Here is a 19,691-nt window from a genome sequence, read left to right on the forward strand (position 1 = left end):
AAAATTTATTTATTTTGAATGAAAGCATTTAGCTTAGCAAATGTAAATAGAACCATAATAACAGTGTAGTTACCTTTGTATCGAAACAATATTAATTCAACAACAATCGGTGTCTAATATTACATATTATAGTATAAAGTAACTATTTGTCTGAATTACATTCTTCTTAGAAGTATAACTGTGAATAAGCACACTTGAAGTGAAATGACACTAAACTGCGCTAAATAAATGCTATGTTATTATTATTGTAATAAAAATAACTTCATATAATAAATGTCCTTCAAATAGATTTTTATAATCGAGTAGAGCTGCTCCTGTTTTTAGATAACACGAAATAACATATCACAATAACATAAAAACCCTTTAGCCTCAAACTAGGATGTATCAAAGGACAATGACAAAGGGAACATTGTGAATCAATTAAAGTTTGACACTATCTCATGTTTTCTGAATATATCCTTTTTAAATACGTCTATTTGAATTTCACTATTGTTTTTGTGAACGAATGCGAATCTTGGAAGTGCAAATTAACTCACTTCCCGACATCCGATCGAGCTAAAACTCGACAGATAGACTCGTTGTCGATGACAATGCATTCTATCAACTTTTGGTGGCAATCACGCATACACACGCGGATATATATGCATTTCTCTGTAAGTGATCACTAAGGCGGTATCCCCAGGGCGAGGCTCTTCCATTGCACTTCGGTAGGGCTGACCCTTGCGATTATCTCTAATGCGGATAACTCGGGCGCGTAATTTTTGGTAGTCAGAACTGCGTACGCGCTGTCTCAATCTGATTTTGCGCCCTTGAGGTGATTTAAAAAAAAACGGCGCTATACAAATAATCCAATCATTATTTAGTATACAAAATATATGTCGGTCCTACCAAATCAGGATTTGTAGCAGTTAGCGCGGTTGACTCCATTCCTTCGGGAGGAAGGTTTAATCGTCAATTTAAAAAAATTAGTAAGTATTTTTTAAATACGTGTATCAATGAAAATAGAGGTGTTATAGTAAAAAAAACTTGTGTTTTACTGTTTGATTTTTTGAAACTATTTAACACATTTTGTTTTTTTTTTACTGAAAAATGAGAGGTCTAAGGGTTAATACATGTTTGAATGAATTTCGTTGCATTATAAAACTATCAAAACATAAATTCTGATGATATTCAATCAAGGTTTTGTATTTGTACACCAAAAAGCACCGAGAGTTTTCCAGCAATTTTTTTTATTGATTGTCATTAGTTAGAAAAACTCACTGGGAAGACATTTACTCATAATCTGAACAAGGCATGACGTATCTTTCAGGGTACGATTTATTTTTAATATATTCTACATTCTGTAGGGGCCAACGATAGATTTATATATATTTTTTCTTCCATAGACGTGTTGTAGATTTTTGTGTAAAAAAAGCATTTCTTCAATATTGTAAAATATTTATATTATATCCCAATACTGGTCATAAACATTCTATCGTAAAATAATGATTTTTAAAAAATTGCATATATTTTTATTGGTGTTTTGTAAAACGCACATTGCGTGTATTCTGGTAGAATGTGAACTTGCTTGAAAATGTTTACAAGAAATTATGGCGTACTTACAAAGTTCATTTATTTAACTCTTATTTCAAATTGTCTAAAGTCATATTTTTTATAAATTCAGTGGCCCATGAATTAAAAAAAAAAAAACACCATACTGTTTAAGGATTGTAATATTGCTGTTTATATTTCCAGATAATATTGCTGTTTACATTTCCAGATAATATTGCTGTTTATATTTCCAGATAATATTGCTGTTTATATTTACAGATAAAATTGCTGTTTATATTTCCAGATAATTTTTTTGACTTCTCCCAATCATTGTGAATATGAAGTACCTATGTAGAAAATATAAACCTATGGCTAATTAAATAGTATATATCTCTTGTAATAAAATTGTGAGAATCTATGTTATATCTTATTAAGAATGTGGAACATTCTTTTTTGTACTTTTAGTTAAGTAATATACTAAATGTCCTTTCGTGTTTATAAATGAATATTATATGTTTCTGTGCTCATATTTCTGTATGTACCAAACTATGTAATAATAATAATTGTCTTTGTAGACTCAAAAGTGTAGGTATTTAATTTTTCATAATAGAATGTGTTTTGGAGAGGAAGCTACTTTTATTTAAATATAAATAAAAAAGTACAGGGTATTTGGCTTTTTATTTTATTCTCTAAGGAACTTAACTAACTAACCATCACGCCGTTTCTACTCAAAACCTCGCTTTCTTCTCATTCATACGTACCCTTCTATTATTCTGGACTCTTGACATGAACAGACTCAAGTATTTGGTTCGCTTGATAGTGCCTTGTCTTCCTCGGGCGTCCCATTGCATTGGAAGCTACTAGTAATGGTGAAGCCGCTAACCTATCTACTCGCGATCGCTGGATTATCTTCTAACCAATGCGCCCTATATAACGCGGCCACATCGAGGTACTTAGGGCAGTCAGTCCTAAATAGCCAGTGAGTGTGTTCTCTGCAAGCGGTCCTGCGCCGCACATCGCCTGGCCTCACCTGCACACCTGTCAGTCGCCAGCGGAATCACCGTATAAACTATGGGAAGGGACGACCGCACCCCGCTCCGCGCCGCACCAACTGCACAAGCAGTTCCCGCCATTGCCCAGCATCATCCGCCGTCAAGATTCACAGCATCTTCGGCTCTCTGTCTTCATACTGGAGTACCAGGAACGTTTTGTGTTGATTTTTGGCCCGGGAAATTCGTCCGGAATCATCTCTACACTGACTCAATAAACGCTGTGACCTCATAACCTCTTTCATTCGTCTCGTTACCACATCCCCAAACTACTATTCATATTCGCTTCATATATTCTTCTTACACTCCTTTCTTCGTTCATTAAGCCTTGGGGCTTTATGAACGAAGGGATGCTTAGGTGGTTGGCCACCTAAGCATCCCTTTCTTAGGGGGTATTTCACTATGTCGGGCTAAATATCTGACTAGCTAGCCGTTGGCTGGCTTTAAAGATCAGAATAACTTCGTTATTCAACGGCGACCGTTTCACCATTGTTGCCGAGCTTCCGGATAGATAACACTCGAAATAGTCTGGCAACATCGCAAAATGTTTGCAGTTACCCAGTCTACTACAACGGCTGTCATGTTTTGCCGCAATGTCTATGGAATGCTAACGTCAACGCCAATTGACAAGTTTCCCGCCACACCGCAAAGTGTGCATTTTTTTGGTTATGTTATGTTGATTATCAGGTCATTTTAGATAGATTCGTGTCGAATTAATACATTGTTTCTTATTTTGAACACAATCAAATAATTCAGGATGGATCATACAAGCATTCAAATTCTTTCTAGCTCTTAAAACTCGCGGCCTTCGCATCGCCGCCCTTTCACCTGCTTCTGTAAATCAAAAACCTCGGTATCCATAATAATTCGCAACAAAATTCGACTCACTTCTCCGCTGTCAAACTCGGAATGTTTTGACGCCACAGACATAGGAATTAATAGACGAGAAGATAATGGCGAGGGGTAAAATCAACTGTTGAAGAACGAAGGGGGTTAAGCTGAATGTGATTCGTCAATAAATCAATCTGACAGTAAATAGGCATCTCGCATTATAATATCACCATTTAGTTCTTAAAAGTAAAATCTGCTTTTGAATGAATAGACATTTTTACATGGGAGCTCAAATTACTCGCCACGTTATGAACTAATTTGCGAAGTCCAAATTCGGCAAAGTAAATTTCTTCTGTTTGCAGAGTCGTAGTTAGTTTCAGAGTATTTAGTTAAGACACTTTTACAAATGTTTCATAATTTACTTACCCCAGTAAACAACGATGAGCACACTTGAGAATCGCTACATTGTGATGTGATAGTATATGTTTCTAAAACTGATCCATAATACGGTGTGAATAAGCTTAAAATAAAGTAAAATAATGCTTACTTATGGAATGTAATACGACAATTGGGTTTATTCTCTTTTTCACATCTATTTTTACAAGTTTTCATATCACAAGTCAACATTTTGCCGTGTTATTTCGTAAAATGAACCGATGATGCCTCGACCATAGTTCGCACAAGAATGATGACGTCACGTTTTCAAATTTCACTTGAGGCCATACGCGAGCCCAGCCGGCTCCAATGGAACCGGTATGGGGAGTGGGGATAATACGCTTTTAATCACTTAGGGCAGGTCTACTAATATTCATATGTCTATGTTTGACGCCATCTTTGATTCGAGGAATAGCGCCTAACGTGAGGTTCGAGCACTGATTAGTCAAATCGACCTTTAACCCGAGCGTTAGCGTTATTCAGATATAGTGAAAATGAAAAAATGACTAATCCGCGGATTAGTGCTCAGTCAGAACATAATCAGAGATAGTGAAATACCCCCTAAATCTTACTCATTACGCTTTCATTAACCTTGCATTCTTTGCAAATCTCCACATTTCTCACACAATCATACATGGTTTTACCACACTCTGATGACTCAGAGATCTCATATTGACAGCATTCCGTCTACTTTCATCTTTCTTCTGCCAGTTCCATGCCTCGCTGCAATGTATCAGGGTAGGTACCTGCACTCTACTGTGGACTGTTAGCTTCGCTTCGTTGGACAATTTTTTTGTTGACGCCAACCACGTTCAACCTTTTTGTTCTGCATAATGTAATTCCCGATTTCGCCCATGATTAAGATTCTTGTATTACATTAATTTAATATTCCTTAATATTTCAAGAAAAAGTTTATTTTATCTCTTCGTAAACACTCGTGGCCTTCATAACCAAAAATTTTCATCATCAAATCAGTATAAAAGTCAGTTTAGTTTTACAAAAACTGCATAATTTTTTTTTTCGAAGGAAACAAATTCTTTGGGGTTTGACATTATATAAAAAAATGAAAAAACACACTTTGTAATTCACCACTTTTATTAAATTAATAAATGACAGCCAACCAGGTTTTGATTATCTCATGCTTCACCGGGGCTTTTATATTAACTAATCATAATTACATACGGACGCATGTACAGGGTTTTCCAATAAGAGGTGTTATTTTGAATAGCCCGCTATTTCGGTAGATGTTACTTTTGAAGCTGTCATTTTTTGACATTTAACAAGTAGAAACTACGCCATTAATAAAAATGTAGCAATACACGCTTCAACAACGCATTGAAATTATTAAAATTCACTTGAGTGAATCAAATGCAAATCATCTTGAGTGATGAGGCCCATTTCCACCTCGGTGGCTTCGTCAACAAGCAAAATTGGCGCCTCTCTATCCTCAACGTGTAACTGTTTGGTGCGGTTTATGGTCCGGGGGAGTCATTGGATCTTACTTTTTCGAAAATGAGGCTGGAGCAACATTTACGGTGAATGGATTGCGCTATCGAGAGATGATTAATGATTTTTTATGGCCGGAATTGGATGGTATTGATCTGAACAACGTTTACTTTCAACAAGACGGCGCTATGTGCCACACAAGCAACGAAACCATTGATCTTTTACGATTGAATTTCAAAATAACACCTCTTATTGGTGTTATAAGAATTATTTTCTTATATCCCTGTATATAAGAAAATAATACAATGAGAGTAGACAAATAGAGAAGAAGACACCTTATTAGTAACAGAAAGAGATACAGATAGAAAAGAGGGAGACAGATTATTATAGGAGGGGTAGGTAAGGGAGGGGAAAACAGTTTCAGCGGAGGTTAACGGAACAAATTGAATATGGGACTATCAGTTGAATTTATTTGATTATTTATAAATTATAATGTATGTTTTTTGGGTGTATTTTAAATAATGTGATTCATTATTAATTGTACATTTATAATTCTCAAATACTTAACAGGAATATTTAAACAAAACGTGTCACTGATCTCTTACACAAAATATTTATATAGTATCTATGCACCTAAGTATGAATGTGTCACTTGCACGATGACTTCAAAAAATCATTTCGGCAATAATTTCAAAGGCAATATTTTTTTTTTCTTTTTGATTGTATTTTCAAAACCGCACATTTTTTATTAAAAAAAATACAGATTAATAAAGATTTTTTGTGTTTTACTGTTTTTGAAACATAATACAGGCAACTGGATTGATTATATTATTACATTTTTTAAATGAAATTTTCATCACATGGCTTCCTTTTACAGATAATACACTATTTAAACATACATATTTACAAAAAATATCGCCTCTGAGCATCAGAGAAAACGCCATCAAAAAATAACTATAAAATAACAACAGATTACTTACTACTTGACTTAAAAAAAGATGCAACTAAACAGAAAAAACTAAATATATATTTTACGAAACGCAAAATGATTTTAAAACTTTTATAGTCGTAATGTTATTTATTTAAATTCATTAGGTAGGTAGGTACTAATATAAAAAAAGCTTATGAATTTCAAGTAGGTATAAAAATTTATCACACCATAGACTATTGGGAGGAATTATAAAATAAATAAATTTTCTCTTTGTTGGCGAATTTGATTTTATAAATCAACCGCAAATTGGCGACACCATTCCAAACATCGTCTTGAACTCGAACATAAGAAAGATTAGGCTTTGTCCGTCACTGATAAAAATACCAGTCTGTTTTCCGAAATCTTCTTTTAATGTAATCGGCGCGACGTGCAAATGTATTGACCAGTCACATAAATCAGTCCGAACGATCACTTGGAACTTTGGAACTGCGTAGGTACTTGTATATATATATATATATTAAATTGATCTGACACGAAGATGTGAACGTACCTTAAGTCGTTGGGCGTCTTCTTGACGTCTTGTGTGGTCCGAGGCCGGCGACGTGGGTGGTCCACTTCTAAAGCTCTGTTCATACTATCTTTTTTCCCTCGCGCTAAAATAACACGATCCTGCTCAACATCCGAACCAGATGTATTTATGTTGTATACCTTTCTTGCGTTATTGAGTTGAGGCATGTTTATCGTTTAGTAATTCTACCCCTCAATGCGTGTGTTAAAAAAAATTATAACACGGTTTCTTGAAAATGGTTTTGCCAACTTTTAAATGTTGGTTTAGCTTTAAATGTTTACGTTTTCTGCAGACTTAATGAGGTGTCCATCCAGTATACAGTTAATTTGTAAATATTCCTGCACCCAATTAATAAAAGCAATCCGTTTTAAAAATCTCTACGACTTGAAACGATCATTGATGCTTATAATCTTTCACTGATACTCTCTGAATAGCCGGGTATTTACATATCTCGCTTTTACTCTTACCCTCCCCCGCTTCCTTCAACCTAACAACATTCCCCAAATGGGACGACATAGTTCCACTGAATGCATAGAATGCGCAATTGGAGCAGTCTGCTCCGGGCGCCACATCGCTCTTGAGGGTATTTTTTCACAAAAACGGAGCTATACAAAAATACAAATCATCAGGAATATTATTGATTACCTACACTAATCAGCTACATTGGCGTCTACTGGTTTTGACAAGGGGCGTCAAAGTTTTACCCGCGCCAGGCACCGTTTGGCTCAAGTCCAGCCCTGGTTATCATATAAAAAAATTATCACATCATTATCACTTATTATCATAAATTATCACTATAATATATTTTTTTATTTTTGCACTCATTTTGGTTGTAGTATTAATTCTCAACAAATGAAACAAAATCATAGACCCATTAATAAATATTACTAACAACTACAAACAAAAAATTATAATATGGTTATCATCTTTACAATGTAGCATGGCATGTCTATTGTCTATACAGCAGCAACCAAGTCAAACAAACAACAAAACTATATTCAAAGTTTTTATTTTATTTATTAATTTATTTTTTGTAAAAAAACATAATGAAAACCAGTAAATTGCAAAAGCGATAAGGTTACAAATGTAAGACAAAAAGGTTACACGTAGGAAAATTTAGTTAAAGGTTAAATAATATATCATTGAATAAGTAGATAACACTAATAAATGTAAACGTAATATGAAACAAAAAATAAAAAGGTATCGGTCTCAATTGGAAATTGAACCCAGGATATCTGCCTTACTGGGACAACGCCTCTAACCACTCCTCCATTGGGACCTGATTATTGTACGTCATTTTTGTCGATCAAATTCAGAATTAACAATATTATTTGCAACTAATTTTTCTCATATGATAGACAAAGTTCTAAGAAATTGGTTTATAACTTAGATAGTGTTTTGGATAAACATATCCTATTTTTATTTATATGGGACACACGTTGACTTTTTCTAAAAGTCTAAATGAATATTCAATTTTGTTTTTTTTTAAAATATTTTTTCTTTTAATAATTTTTAAGGTTATACTGGCCAGTGTTAATAAGGTGACGGTCTCAACTGGGAATCGAACCCTGTCTTACGGGACAACGCCGCTAAACACTCGGCCGTTGAGACCTAATTATTATACGTATTTTTTGTCGACCTCATATTTCAAATTCAGAATTTACAATATTATCTTTCAACATTTTTTTCAGTATTTTTGGCAGCTATAAATCTATATAAATAAAAATGTAAATGTTCCTTTTTTTCATATACCTATATTATTTAGATAGTCACCTATGTAAGGTAAAAACTTGCTGTTTTGAAAAACAATGCCATCTGTTGTACGTAAAAGCAACAGTGCCATTGTGTCCCTATCTACTCAGACACAGAGTCACAGCAACGCGGCGGGGTATAGCTAGTAATAAATATATTTAAATAATACTTAGTGCTTAAAAAAGAATGCGAAAATATCCACATTTCCTGCGAGGCAGCTAATTGACCTAGTAGGTAAGTCTTTCCAGGGGTTAGTTAGTTCCGCACCAGGCAAGAATCGGAAGCTTGTGTTGGCGGCCTCGCGTGATATTATCCGGTTTTCACACATCGATATATCAGACATTATTTGGAGAAGCAGTAAACTTAAACTTAGTTAACTTAAAATTAAAAATAGTGGACAGGATAGACCTCTCTGGGAATTCTCGCATAGATTTTGCTCTGCAGGTAAAGTGATAATGAATTACAGTCATCTTTGCATTAAACAGCAGGATTCATCCGAATTATATTGTTTGACAAAAGAGGGAACCACTATTCCTGTTTGGTCGATTTAAGACTAAAAGATTAAAATATTTTTATCACAATAAAGTGACAGTACTTACTTTAGAATTACAATGTGTTAATTCAATTATTCTAAATTCTACTCTCTTAAGAGCTTGTCGTGACAGATTATAATTTCATGGTGCGAATGCAAATGTTATTGTGCCGATTGCCGTCCGCTGCCGAATTTGGAGATTAAGGAATCGCTGCAAACTCAATGCGAGTGATATATTCGGCGAGTTCCCGGTTTTTTTATGTATTTGGTGGCTGGATTATAATTTGTTACTTTTCCTGCAGAGTGAATTTTGTAATCAACAGATTTTTTCATAGGGAATTAATTATTCCCTGATGGTCTGTGTGGTTTACAAGCCAGATCATAACCATAATTGATCGATGTTTTCAAAACATAATTTGATCAGGAAGTGGATATCTACAACCTAAAACGTATCAGATAGTTTTAATTGCATTGTAACGTTGAAAATTTATCTAAATCTCCTGGAATTCTAACCCAAGCAATACACAACTCAAGAAATGTCGCGTTTGGACCCTCAGCGAAGATTTGTGGTATTCTTGATTTATGTATGGTAAACATACGTATGTAGGAAAGTTACCTATTATTAACCTGCTCAAAAAACCTTTTTTATTGAAATCATTTAAAAAATACTAATTTCATTTGGTGGTCTATCCATATATCTGTAACCCCGTTTCAATGAACTCTAGAACAAGTGTCATCATCACAAGGAGAAAAATGAGTATTGCTAATTTATTGAGAATCTCTTCAAATTATTGGTAGTCCGGTTAAAACGGAATTGCAGGCCGTTTTCCGATTAACTTTCAGTAAATTCCTAATATATGAGAACACGTGTTCATGCACCTACATTTACCTTGATAATATACAATGCGAAAATATTCGTCAAAGACCTGGAATCCCGTTTTTAACCGGATCATCAATAATTTTGAAGAGATTTATAATTAAATAGCATTTTTCTCCGTGCATTTTCAAAATTGAAACATTTGTTTTGACAATTCAGATAATCGATAATATAACGTTTTTAACAATAATTGCTATTTTCAAAATTGGAACTGATTTATCGCGATATCAAACTATCGTATACGTGATTTTTTACAAGTTTATTTTTAAATTTCTATTTTTTGTATTTAATTCAATGTGAATACAACTACACCAACTAGAGTCCTTTTCCGGTCACGCATTTCGATGGAATACCGGTATAAATTGATTGCACACTTAACTTAATTAATCGAAGATTAGGAAGGGTATTTTGAATTGAATTAATTGAGATTATTTATGGAAGGATCTTCAACATAAATATCACGTCAACTCTCCGCTAGGTCCTGGAGAAAGACATGGACACAAAGAAAGATATTATATAATCAGGAGTAGATCATTGCTCCCGAATAGGTGCTCCTCTTCATAATTAAACTGATGCAATAAGTAATTTAAAAATTATTTGTGCGTATTATTCCGGAGGTATCTTGATATTTACCGAAGTTACTTAGCGTGTATAAATATAATGACTTACCTTTCTTTCATCGTTAAATACACATCTAACAAAACTATTAGTGTATATACCTAATTTTTTTCTTAGAAATCTGTTGAAATTTTCCTTTGTGATTAAGTGGTACTTACACGTGTATTTACACCAAAAGTCATAGATCTACACATGAATAAACCGCTCACTAGACCGATATCTTCGGGCTTTTTGTATGAAACAAATTGGTCCTAAAAACCATAGATATGCAAATATATTGACAGTAAAATTCTCATTCGGAGCCTACTTATTTTGTATTTATTTATTTTCGCCCTAATGGGATTTTACACTATATTTTTACACTTATTACACTATACACCAATGAAAAACTCTGAAAGTTTATTCCATAGACTTTCAGAGTTTTTCATTGGTGGATACAGTTAGGCAATCATATGACGTCACATATTTCGGTTCAAATTTTCGATAGGGGTTATACAACCCTGCCTACAGCGAATACAGTGGTGCCTCACATAACGAACTTAATTCGTTCCAGGAGCAAGTTCGTTATGCGAAAAGTTCGTTATGTGAAACGCGTTTTCCCATAACAATACATGTTAAAAAAAATAATTCGTTCTGTAGCATAAAATATGGTAAGATGACATAAAAAAAGATAAATTTTTTGTTATTATTTTTATTTAGATACATCTAAAAACATAATGAAAAAAACACACATTTTTTAATTTTAAGAAATAATCGAATCTTGCACATCTTCATCCATTTTCCGCCGATGGTGCGCAAAAGAGAAATCACCTTCCTGCTTTTTTTAGAACCCATCATATAAAAAAAATGTTGAGTTTATCTTAAAAGGACGACTGCCGTGATACGTGTGCGATTTAATTCGTAATGAAGAACGATTGCTGCGATACGTGCGTAAGTTAAGCGTACTACGCAGTGACTAACGTAACGAGTCTAACGACTGCCTGCGCGGGAGGATGCAATTAATCGGCAGTGATTGTAGAAGATCGGGCGACTTCGTTGTGTGAAGCGAAGTTCGTTGTGTGAAGCGAAGTTCGTTGTATGAATCGTGAAATGAACGAAAAGGAAGTTCGTTGTGTGCAGCATTCGCTGTGCGAGGCGTTCGTTGTGTGAGGCACCACTGTATTTGAAAACAATCTCTTTTAATTTTCACATTTGTACTTGGTAGTTACCTTCACTATTTAAAGGACCTACTTTAATGATTTTGTGGTTTTTCAAAGTTGTTTGTTGTTTGCTTATTTTAAATCTGTTTAATAAAAATCTCGGCCAGTCTCCAACATCCGATTTGTTCCACGAAACAGACTCCCAACTTCTGATCACAGATGTTATACCTAATTCTCATCTATTCAATTCCGTTTCCATCTAATAGATTTGGTCACGCCACGGGGCGGCTGGGGTTAAAGCAGAGGAAGTAATCGGTTTCAGATAAATGGCAGGTAATTGAGGGGACATTAGCTCGCGTGGGATATTATACATTAGCTTTCTACCTTTTTATTGCTTTGGCAGCACACGAAGAAGTGCTGCCAAACCGATAAAAAAACAATTAAAATGTAAATTTCATTGTTTAATAAAAGAAACTTAACTTGACGTTTTTCATTTCGTCTGTAAATTTGTTTGTGTAAGATGTTGGCTATTAGTGGTTCAGTAAAGATTATTTTTTTCAAATTTGAAATCGTCGTTTTTATTTGGACTTCCATATTCACATTTTTCAATATTATGGTAGATTCACCTGCCTGAAGAAAGTTTGAAAAAAGATTTATTGTCATTGAGGTAGTGGAGTTTTTTTTTTAAATGTATAAAAATTCGTTGTTTGAAATTTTTGAAAATGTTACACAAAAAACATCTACGGACCTACTTATAAATCTTATGATTTCATGGGAAATTTTGGTTTTGATTTGATTTTGAAAGAAAATTGAAAAGTTGAACGCATGGTTCCTACCACGAGCTGTCTAATTAATATTATGCCTACATACTTGAAATAAATAAATCAACCACTAGATCGGTATCTTCGGGCTTTTTGTATGAAACAAATTGGTCCTAAAAAACCATAGATATGCCAATATATAGATCGTAAAATTATCTTTCGGAGCCTACTTATTATACTATACACCAATGAAAAACTCTGAAAGTTTATTCCATAGATTTTCAGAGTTTTTCATTGGTGGATATAGTTAGGCAATCATTCGACGTCACAAAATTTCGCTTACAATTTTTGATCGGAGTTATACTCCCCGATACTTGATGAGAGTTATAAAAAACAATTGAGATATTGACATTTATTTTGAAAATTGTATAATTCCTTATTTGAATTTAATAAGAGTAAATTAGACACGTGATTATTTTGGACGCGAGGTCTACTGTTCACAGAACTAGTAGTAAAAGTTTATATCTATCCTTCTATCAACATCAAGTGTCGCTACATTACCCGATACCGGATAGTGTAGTGCGGTGAGAAGTGAGAAGTCGCCGGCATTCTCAATAATATTCCTAATGAGTGGCTTTACTTTGTCGGCCTGCTGATGTTGCCTCACTGGACACACCGACCTAATTTATTATATTACTAGCTGACGTGCACCCGGCGTAGCTCGGGATTATTAATGCTTTGGAGGAAGGTTTTGAGTTTGTGAATTATTGTGTACCTGTAAACTGGGTGCATTTTTAAGATGGAATAGTATTAAGTATTTGTTTCACTTGGTCGTGCCATGTCTTCCTCTGGCCTCTCTGACTTCCTCTACCATTTACTTCATGAAGTATCATGAAACTCACATTGTTACTTTAAAAAACACTACATTAAATTGACTTTGATTCCACCCTGTATCTCATTTCAATGCAGAGATAGTGCGCTAAGTCTTCCTAATCTATTCTATATAAGTTCTATCATCCAAAACACTGATAAGTATAATACATCGAAGGTGCTCAGTAATGCAAAGTATTATTGATTAATAATCATTAGGATCAACCAGAATACATAATCTAGATACTGCAGTGAGGACTATCCTTAAATGAAACTCTTAACAACCTCAAATAGAGCTCTAAATGTCCCCAACCCCACCTGTGTATGTGCCTATCTACTGTTTCCCCTTATTTCATGCCAGAATTAGTTACACTTCCGAAGACACTTTTTCCTTCTCACTCCCACTTCCTCAATTCCAAGATTATTTTTTTTTCCTAATTTATTATTTAAAGAAAAATTATAAACCTGTAATATTATAAATTATAAACCCTTACAACCTGTAATATTATAAATTATAAACCCTTACAACCTGTAATATTATAAATTATAAATCCTTACAACCTGTAATATTATAAATTATAAACCCTTACAACCTGAAAATATGATTTAAGATTTTCACGGCCAAAAGTATTTTTGTTATTTGTTTTTGGGGTATTATGCCGTGTTGCGCTAACTCCTTCTTTAGCCAACGTTTCGGACAGCATTGCAGTGTCCATCATCAGGGCAGATGTCTTATTTGAGGTTGTGTTAAATGTGAGCTTAAGTATGAGGTTGTGATACCGTGTTGCCAGCTCCAACCCTCTGAGCTAACATTAACGTATCATTTTTTATTTTATATATAAATAAAAAATGATACGTTAATGTTAGCTCAGAGGGTTGGAGCTGGCAACACGGTATCACACTGTTATCGTACCTAATATAATTAGCTCATAGGAGACTTGCAGTGCTTGAATATGTGTTACAACCGTCAATGTCTATAAGTTGAATCAATATCGTTTAGTTTGTCACAATTAAAGATAGTTTTAACAAAGTTGACTTAAATAATAGATTATTACATATTGATTAATTGTACCCGTGTTTATGAATAAAAGGAGGGTAATTGTGCGATGACATTAGCAGTCGGTTTAATTAAAATGTGTTAATTTTACTCCAACTGGTGGTAATTCTTTACCTACAACTGTTACTGTATCTAATAAAGTTTAAAGCTAGATTATATATACACCTTCATCAGGAGAGTAAAAATCTATATATAAAGGTAGATTATTACAATATAGCGCCCCTGAGGTGATATCTCACAAAAGCGGCGCTATGCAAATTGTCCAATAAATAAATAAATATAATGTTTACATTTTATTGTGTATACACCGAAGTCAAAAATTAAATATAGATTGCAATTGGGAAAGAAGAAGTGGAAGGAGGGGGGAGGGGTAAGAGTAGGCTGGGTTTATAATAATTAGGAATTACAATATCGTTAGACGGGAAAGACCAGTTGAGTGGGAAAATATTTAAAAGAGAGTTTATAAAAAAATTCTTGTTAATTATATCTGCTTTTATATTAATATGTTTCCTCATTTCTAAAATTTCAAAATTATTTATAGTGAAGTATTTTAAGACCTGAAAAAAACAAATAGCATATATTCATAAGACAATTAGCATTTAATAACGGTTATTCTAATAAATTGATAGTTGAAATACTAAATAAAAAAATTAAACACATTCTCTTCAAACGGTCTTTCTAAAGATAGAAATAAACAATGGCGTAGAATTCTGTTTGTGGATAACGATACTTCTAAAATTATATATATAAACAATCCTGGTACCATTCAACTGGCGTTTTACACTAATAACAATGAAGAAATATATTCTTAATAATAAAGATAGCGAAATTCAAACAAAAAAATCAGGAGTTTAAAAACTCAATTGAGATGATTTTAATTTCTTTTACAAAGGTAGAACCAATAGAAACTTTGAAGTCAGAACTAAAGAATATTGCAGGGCTATAAATGGAAATAGTGAATCTGAGTTTGCAAATAATCTTTTGAATAATGATCACACTTTCGATAAAAATTCAGGTCTTAAAATACTTCACTCAGGATATAAAGCATCGTAAATAAATAATTTTGAAATTTTAGAAATTAGAAAACATGCCAATATAAAATCAGATATAATTAATAAGAAAAAAATATATAAATAATAATGATAAATGCCATTACAAAGTGATAAGCTTCCAGAAGAAATCTTCTTATAAAACGCTTGTTAATGGTAAGTAGTCAAGTATTGTGAGCTGCATATTTAAATATTCGCGCCAGGCATTTGGTTCGTTTTTAAACCGCCAGAGGTGCGCTCTGTCGGCCATCTTGAAGAAACGCGTGAATTTTTATAAACGTCAAACATAATCACGTAACTGTGGAGAATTTTCATTGTAATGTAATTAATCCAATGGATTATGAACTTTCTAAAACATATTTTCTTCGATATTATCCAAAAATTATATGAGCAGAAACGATGCTTTTGAAGAAATCTCGTATTATTATGAGGCGATCCTATTTTAGTATGGAATCGTGTCTTAATATTCAAGTTACCCGAAACAGACAATTTTAATTTGACCAATCAGAGGGCCTACATCGTCCAGACGCTGGGACAATAATACTATCAGATAAACGCTTCACGGCGTGATGGTTAGTTTGTTTATATACTTGTATTGTTGGCATTCCAATACTGTAGTACTTAAATAGAATTTAATTTTCCTTTGTTATTTACACATTATGTTAAAAGGGCTTTTTATTACTTACGCCATACTAATTTCATGTTGTTGTTACTGTAAGCATTGATGTAATAATTAGTCAATGACTGTAAGTCATATTATGCAAAAGTCGAAAGGCATTAATGATACAGATAAATATATTCCCACACCCAACTACCAATTCCTCACTCCCAAATCCTATCACCTTCTAAAGTAGGTAGGTACCTAATTCATGTTTTCAATATGTAAGAAATTAAGTAAATATTTTATACAACAAAAATTACATTAACGTCAGGTGAACCGCATTCACTAACGAACGAATATAATAAAAGTTAATTTCCTTTTGTATTTTAAAAATACAATTTAATATTCCCAGGCATCTCAATTTGAGAACAATTGAGCCATAAAAACTCAATCCTATTTTAATCCTCGGGCCAAACGGCCGTAAACATAATTTATGTGTCTTCGCTTCAGAAAATGATTCTATTAGCCTTCTAGCTTGTCGTAGGAAAGCCTAACACAGGCATTCAATACCACAAAATCAAAATAAAGAAGAACCTCCCGTCTTTGGGATACGGTAGATGTGGACGCTTTACTTTCATTTTGTTTGGTTTTGACCCAACAATAATATTAAAACGAACCAACCCTGAAATTATTTGGAGATGTTCTATTCGTGGGGATACGAAAGAAAAAAACTAATTAAGAATCTCTAAAACCAAAAATATACACGCGCTTTCTGGGATCAACATTAACGTTTCAGAGAGAGAGGGAGAGAGAGAAGTATAGTAAACGGAATTTTGGCTAGCGTGTGATGCGTTATACTTACCTTGTAACTGCCAATAAATGTGTATAGTGTAGGTTATGATAGAGTGAAACAGATGTAGTTGATAATTTAAGTTTATTGCAAACACGTTACACTATTACACGATTAGAATATCAGAAGGATTTAGTAGGAATCAAGAGATGTCGACCGCCAGGTCAGATCAGAGAAACAGGAATGCTCGTCGGTAATGGATTGGCAGCGAGCTCTGTTTCACGTCGGGTTGCCATCCGTGAAACAGTGTTTCCGTATTAAAATATTATTTTAGGCTGGCAGACAGTTCTTGCCCCCACATACCTTCCCCCCAGTGTCAACGATACATAAAAGAAAAAATTAGGGGTTCTAGAAAAAATATATACATATCACAAAATTTGCATGACGTCGGTTACATAATATAAACAAATTCGGTGTGTGACGTCATCGCAAAATAACATAAGCCTATGCGTTCAGAAAGATATCTCTTAAATGGTGAAGTTACTTTATGAACAATACATTTATATGTTTGTGAACGCATAGTCATGAACAAATTCCTAATAATAACATTATTTGAAAGTTAAATCCTTTTTTTAAAAATGTGTTGATATAATTACATGTTCGGAGCATGTACTGCATCTACGAACTGTATGTTTTTCTTGGAGCATTTACTGCATCGACAAAATTTTACATTTATAATTGGAGCATTTACTGCATCGACAAAATTTTATATTTATAATTGGAGCATTTACTGCATCGACAAAATTTTATATTTATAATTGGAGCATTTACTGCATCGACAATTGTATGTTTTGTATTTATTTTCAAAACCAAAAGTTGCAAACAGAGTGCATTTAATACTTTAATGTTTGAAAACAATAAATGGTATTACAACATTTGACACAAGTGGTTATTATTTAACTTATCTAAACCTTTTTATATGGTAATGCATCTACGAACAGTGTTGTCGGAGCATATTATGAAATTAAGCATAAGTTAATTATAAAATAAAAAGTAGGAATCTATTTCCATTTGTATATATTTTTAATAATGCGTCTACAAACAGTGTTCGGAGCATGAGTTGTCAATTATTGAGTTATTTTAAAGTTGATTATTCTAAATATTATTTATTACATATTTAAATAACTACAAATTTGTCTTATAATATAGGAACATGATATCAATGTATAAAGTATGAACATAAGTGTTTCTTCAATCTTTGAACAAAAGGAAACGACGATTAATGTCACTATATTATAAAATTATTTATATCCGTGTTATGGAAAAAAGGTGTAAAAAAGGAAAAAAAAAAAAAAATACATATTTAAATGTTTTTGTAAAAGTACATTTAGCAATAGCATGGCTGTGAGTACATAACTCTAAATGTTTATCTTTGAGATTACAAGGTAACTAAAAATATAACAAAAAACAACTGTCATATGTTCGTAGAATGTGTTTGTATTGATAATATTATCAAATGGCTATGTTTTCTTACGAACAAATGACAATGGTTCAATTTTGTAAAAAAATTAATAATAATACATATATGTCTCAACGACATGTTACATCGGATGCATAATTAGGAATATTTGATGTAGCATGGTTAAAAGTATTTATATTTATAACATAGTCATCACATATAGTGGTAAGTTATTTCTAAACAAGATTTATACAAAAGTTGTCGCATATAGCGAAATGGATAATTATCCAAGAAAATATATGTATATGAGTTTGCACTATAATATGGTAAGTGAAAAGTTAGCTAGGTAACTTTGTGCGATTACATGGTATTACTTCATGGTTTTAAAGGATGAAAGTATTCACCGTAATAAGGTTTTTTATAAAATGATAAAAAACGTAGTAATTTGCAAAGTAATTATAATATAAAGGTCAGGTTTTCATCAAGAACTTGAACGCTTAAATATTATCTATGTAACAGTAATTTAAAGAAAAATAAATGTAGGTATATGAAATTCAATCTTTAAATCGATAGCAAGAGTAGATTCTTAATCAATGTTTCTATCATGAGTTACAGAAAATTTATGTGTGATGCCAATTTGGCGATGTGTGAGAAAATTATGTCTTTTTTATGCATTAGTATGTACCGTATCTTTTTGGAAAATGGACTTGTCGGCCTGATCTTGTTGTTGTTTTTGCTTCAGGTGAGTCTGGAATAGATACATGATCTGGAACATTTTCCTCGGTGGGAACGAAGGCTGGTTTCAGGCGGTCTATCGAAACGCGCTTAGGTTTACCTTTAATGGTGATGACATAGGTCTTGTCATTTCGTTCCTCGACCTTATAAGGTCCCTCGTATGGGTTTTGTAACGGTTTTTTAACACTGTCTGTCCGCAGAAATACGTGCGTAGAAACGGGAAGTTCCGAGTGTACAAAAAATTTTCTTGAGCTGTGATTAGAGGTAGGGGTTGATTTAATTAATTCAAATTTCCTCTGTAAACGTCCGATATAAGTATCGGGTTCTTCTCGTGGAGTACTTGTGAAGAAGTCGCAGGGAAGTTTAAGAGTTCTTCCATAAGTAAGTTCGGCTGGCGAACATTTCAATTCTTCACGAACAGTAGATCTCAGGCCAAGTAATATAAGTGGAAGGGTTTCCATCCAGTTTTGCTCACCACTTGCCATGAGAGATGCTTTTAAAGTACGATGCCAACGTTCTATAATTCCATTCGCTTGGGGATGGTACGCTGTGGTTCTTAAGTGTTTAATTCCGAATTTCTGAGTAAGCTTTTTAAATAAATGGCTTTCGAATTGACGACCCTGGTCCGAAGTTAAGGTTATCGGTACTCCATGTCGTGCGA

The 19,691-nt window shown here is 33.4% G+C and overlaps 1 non-coding gene across 1 annotated transcript; it reads left to right on the forward strand.

Moving 5' to 3' along the window:
- Positions 1 to 637: 637 nt before the first annotated feature.
- LOC149425526 (U1 spliceosomal RNA) lies at positions 638 to 794 on the forward strand. Its single transcript, XR_016305695.1, has one exon. It is a non-coding gene; the product is annotated as a U1 spliceosomal RNA (small nuclear RNA).
- The last annotated feature ends 18,897 nt before the right edge of the window (positions 795 to 19,691 follow it).

Source organism: Hesperophylax consimilis, chromosome 3 (genome assembly GCF_061612785.1).
Source record: "Hesperophylax consimilis isolate HC1 chromosome 3, BYU_Hcon_1.0, whole genome shotgun sequence".
NCBI classification, from domain to species: Eukaryota; Metazoa; Arthropoda; class Insecta; order Trichoptera; family Limnephilidae; genus Hesperophylax; species Hesperophylax consimilis.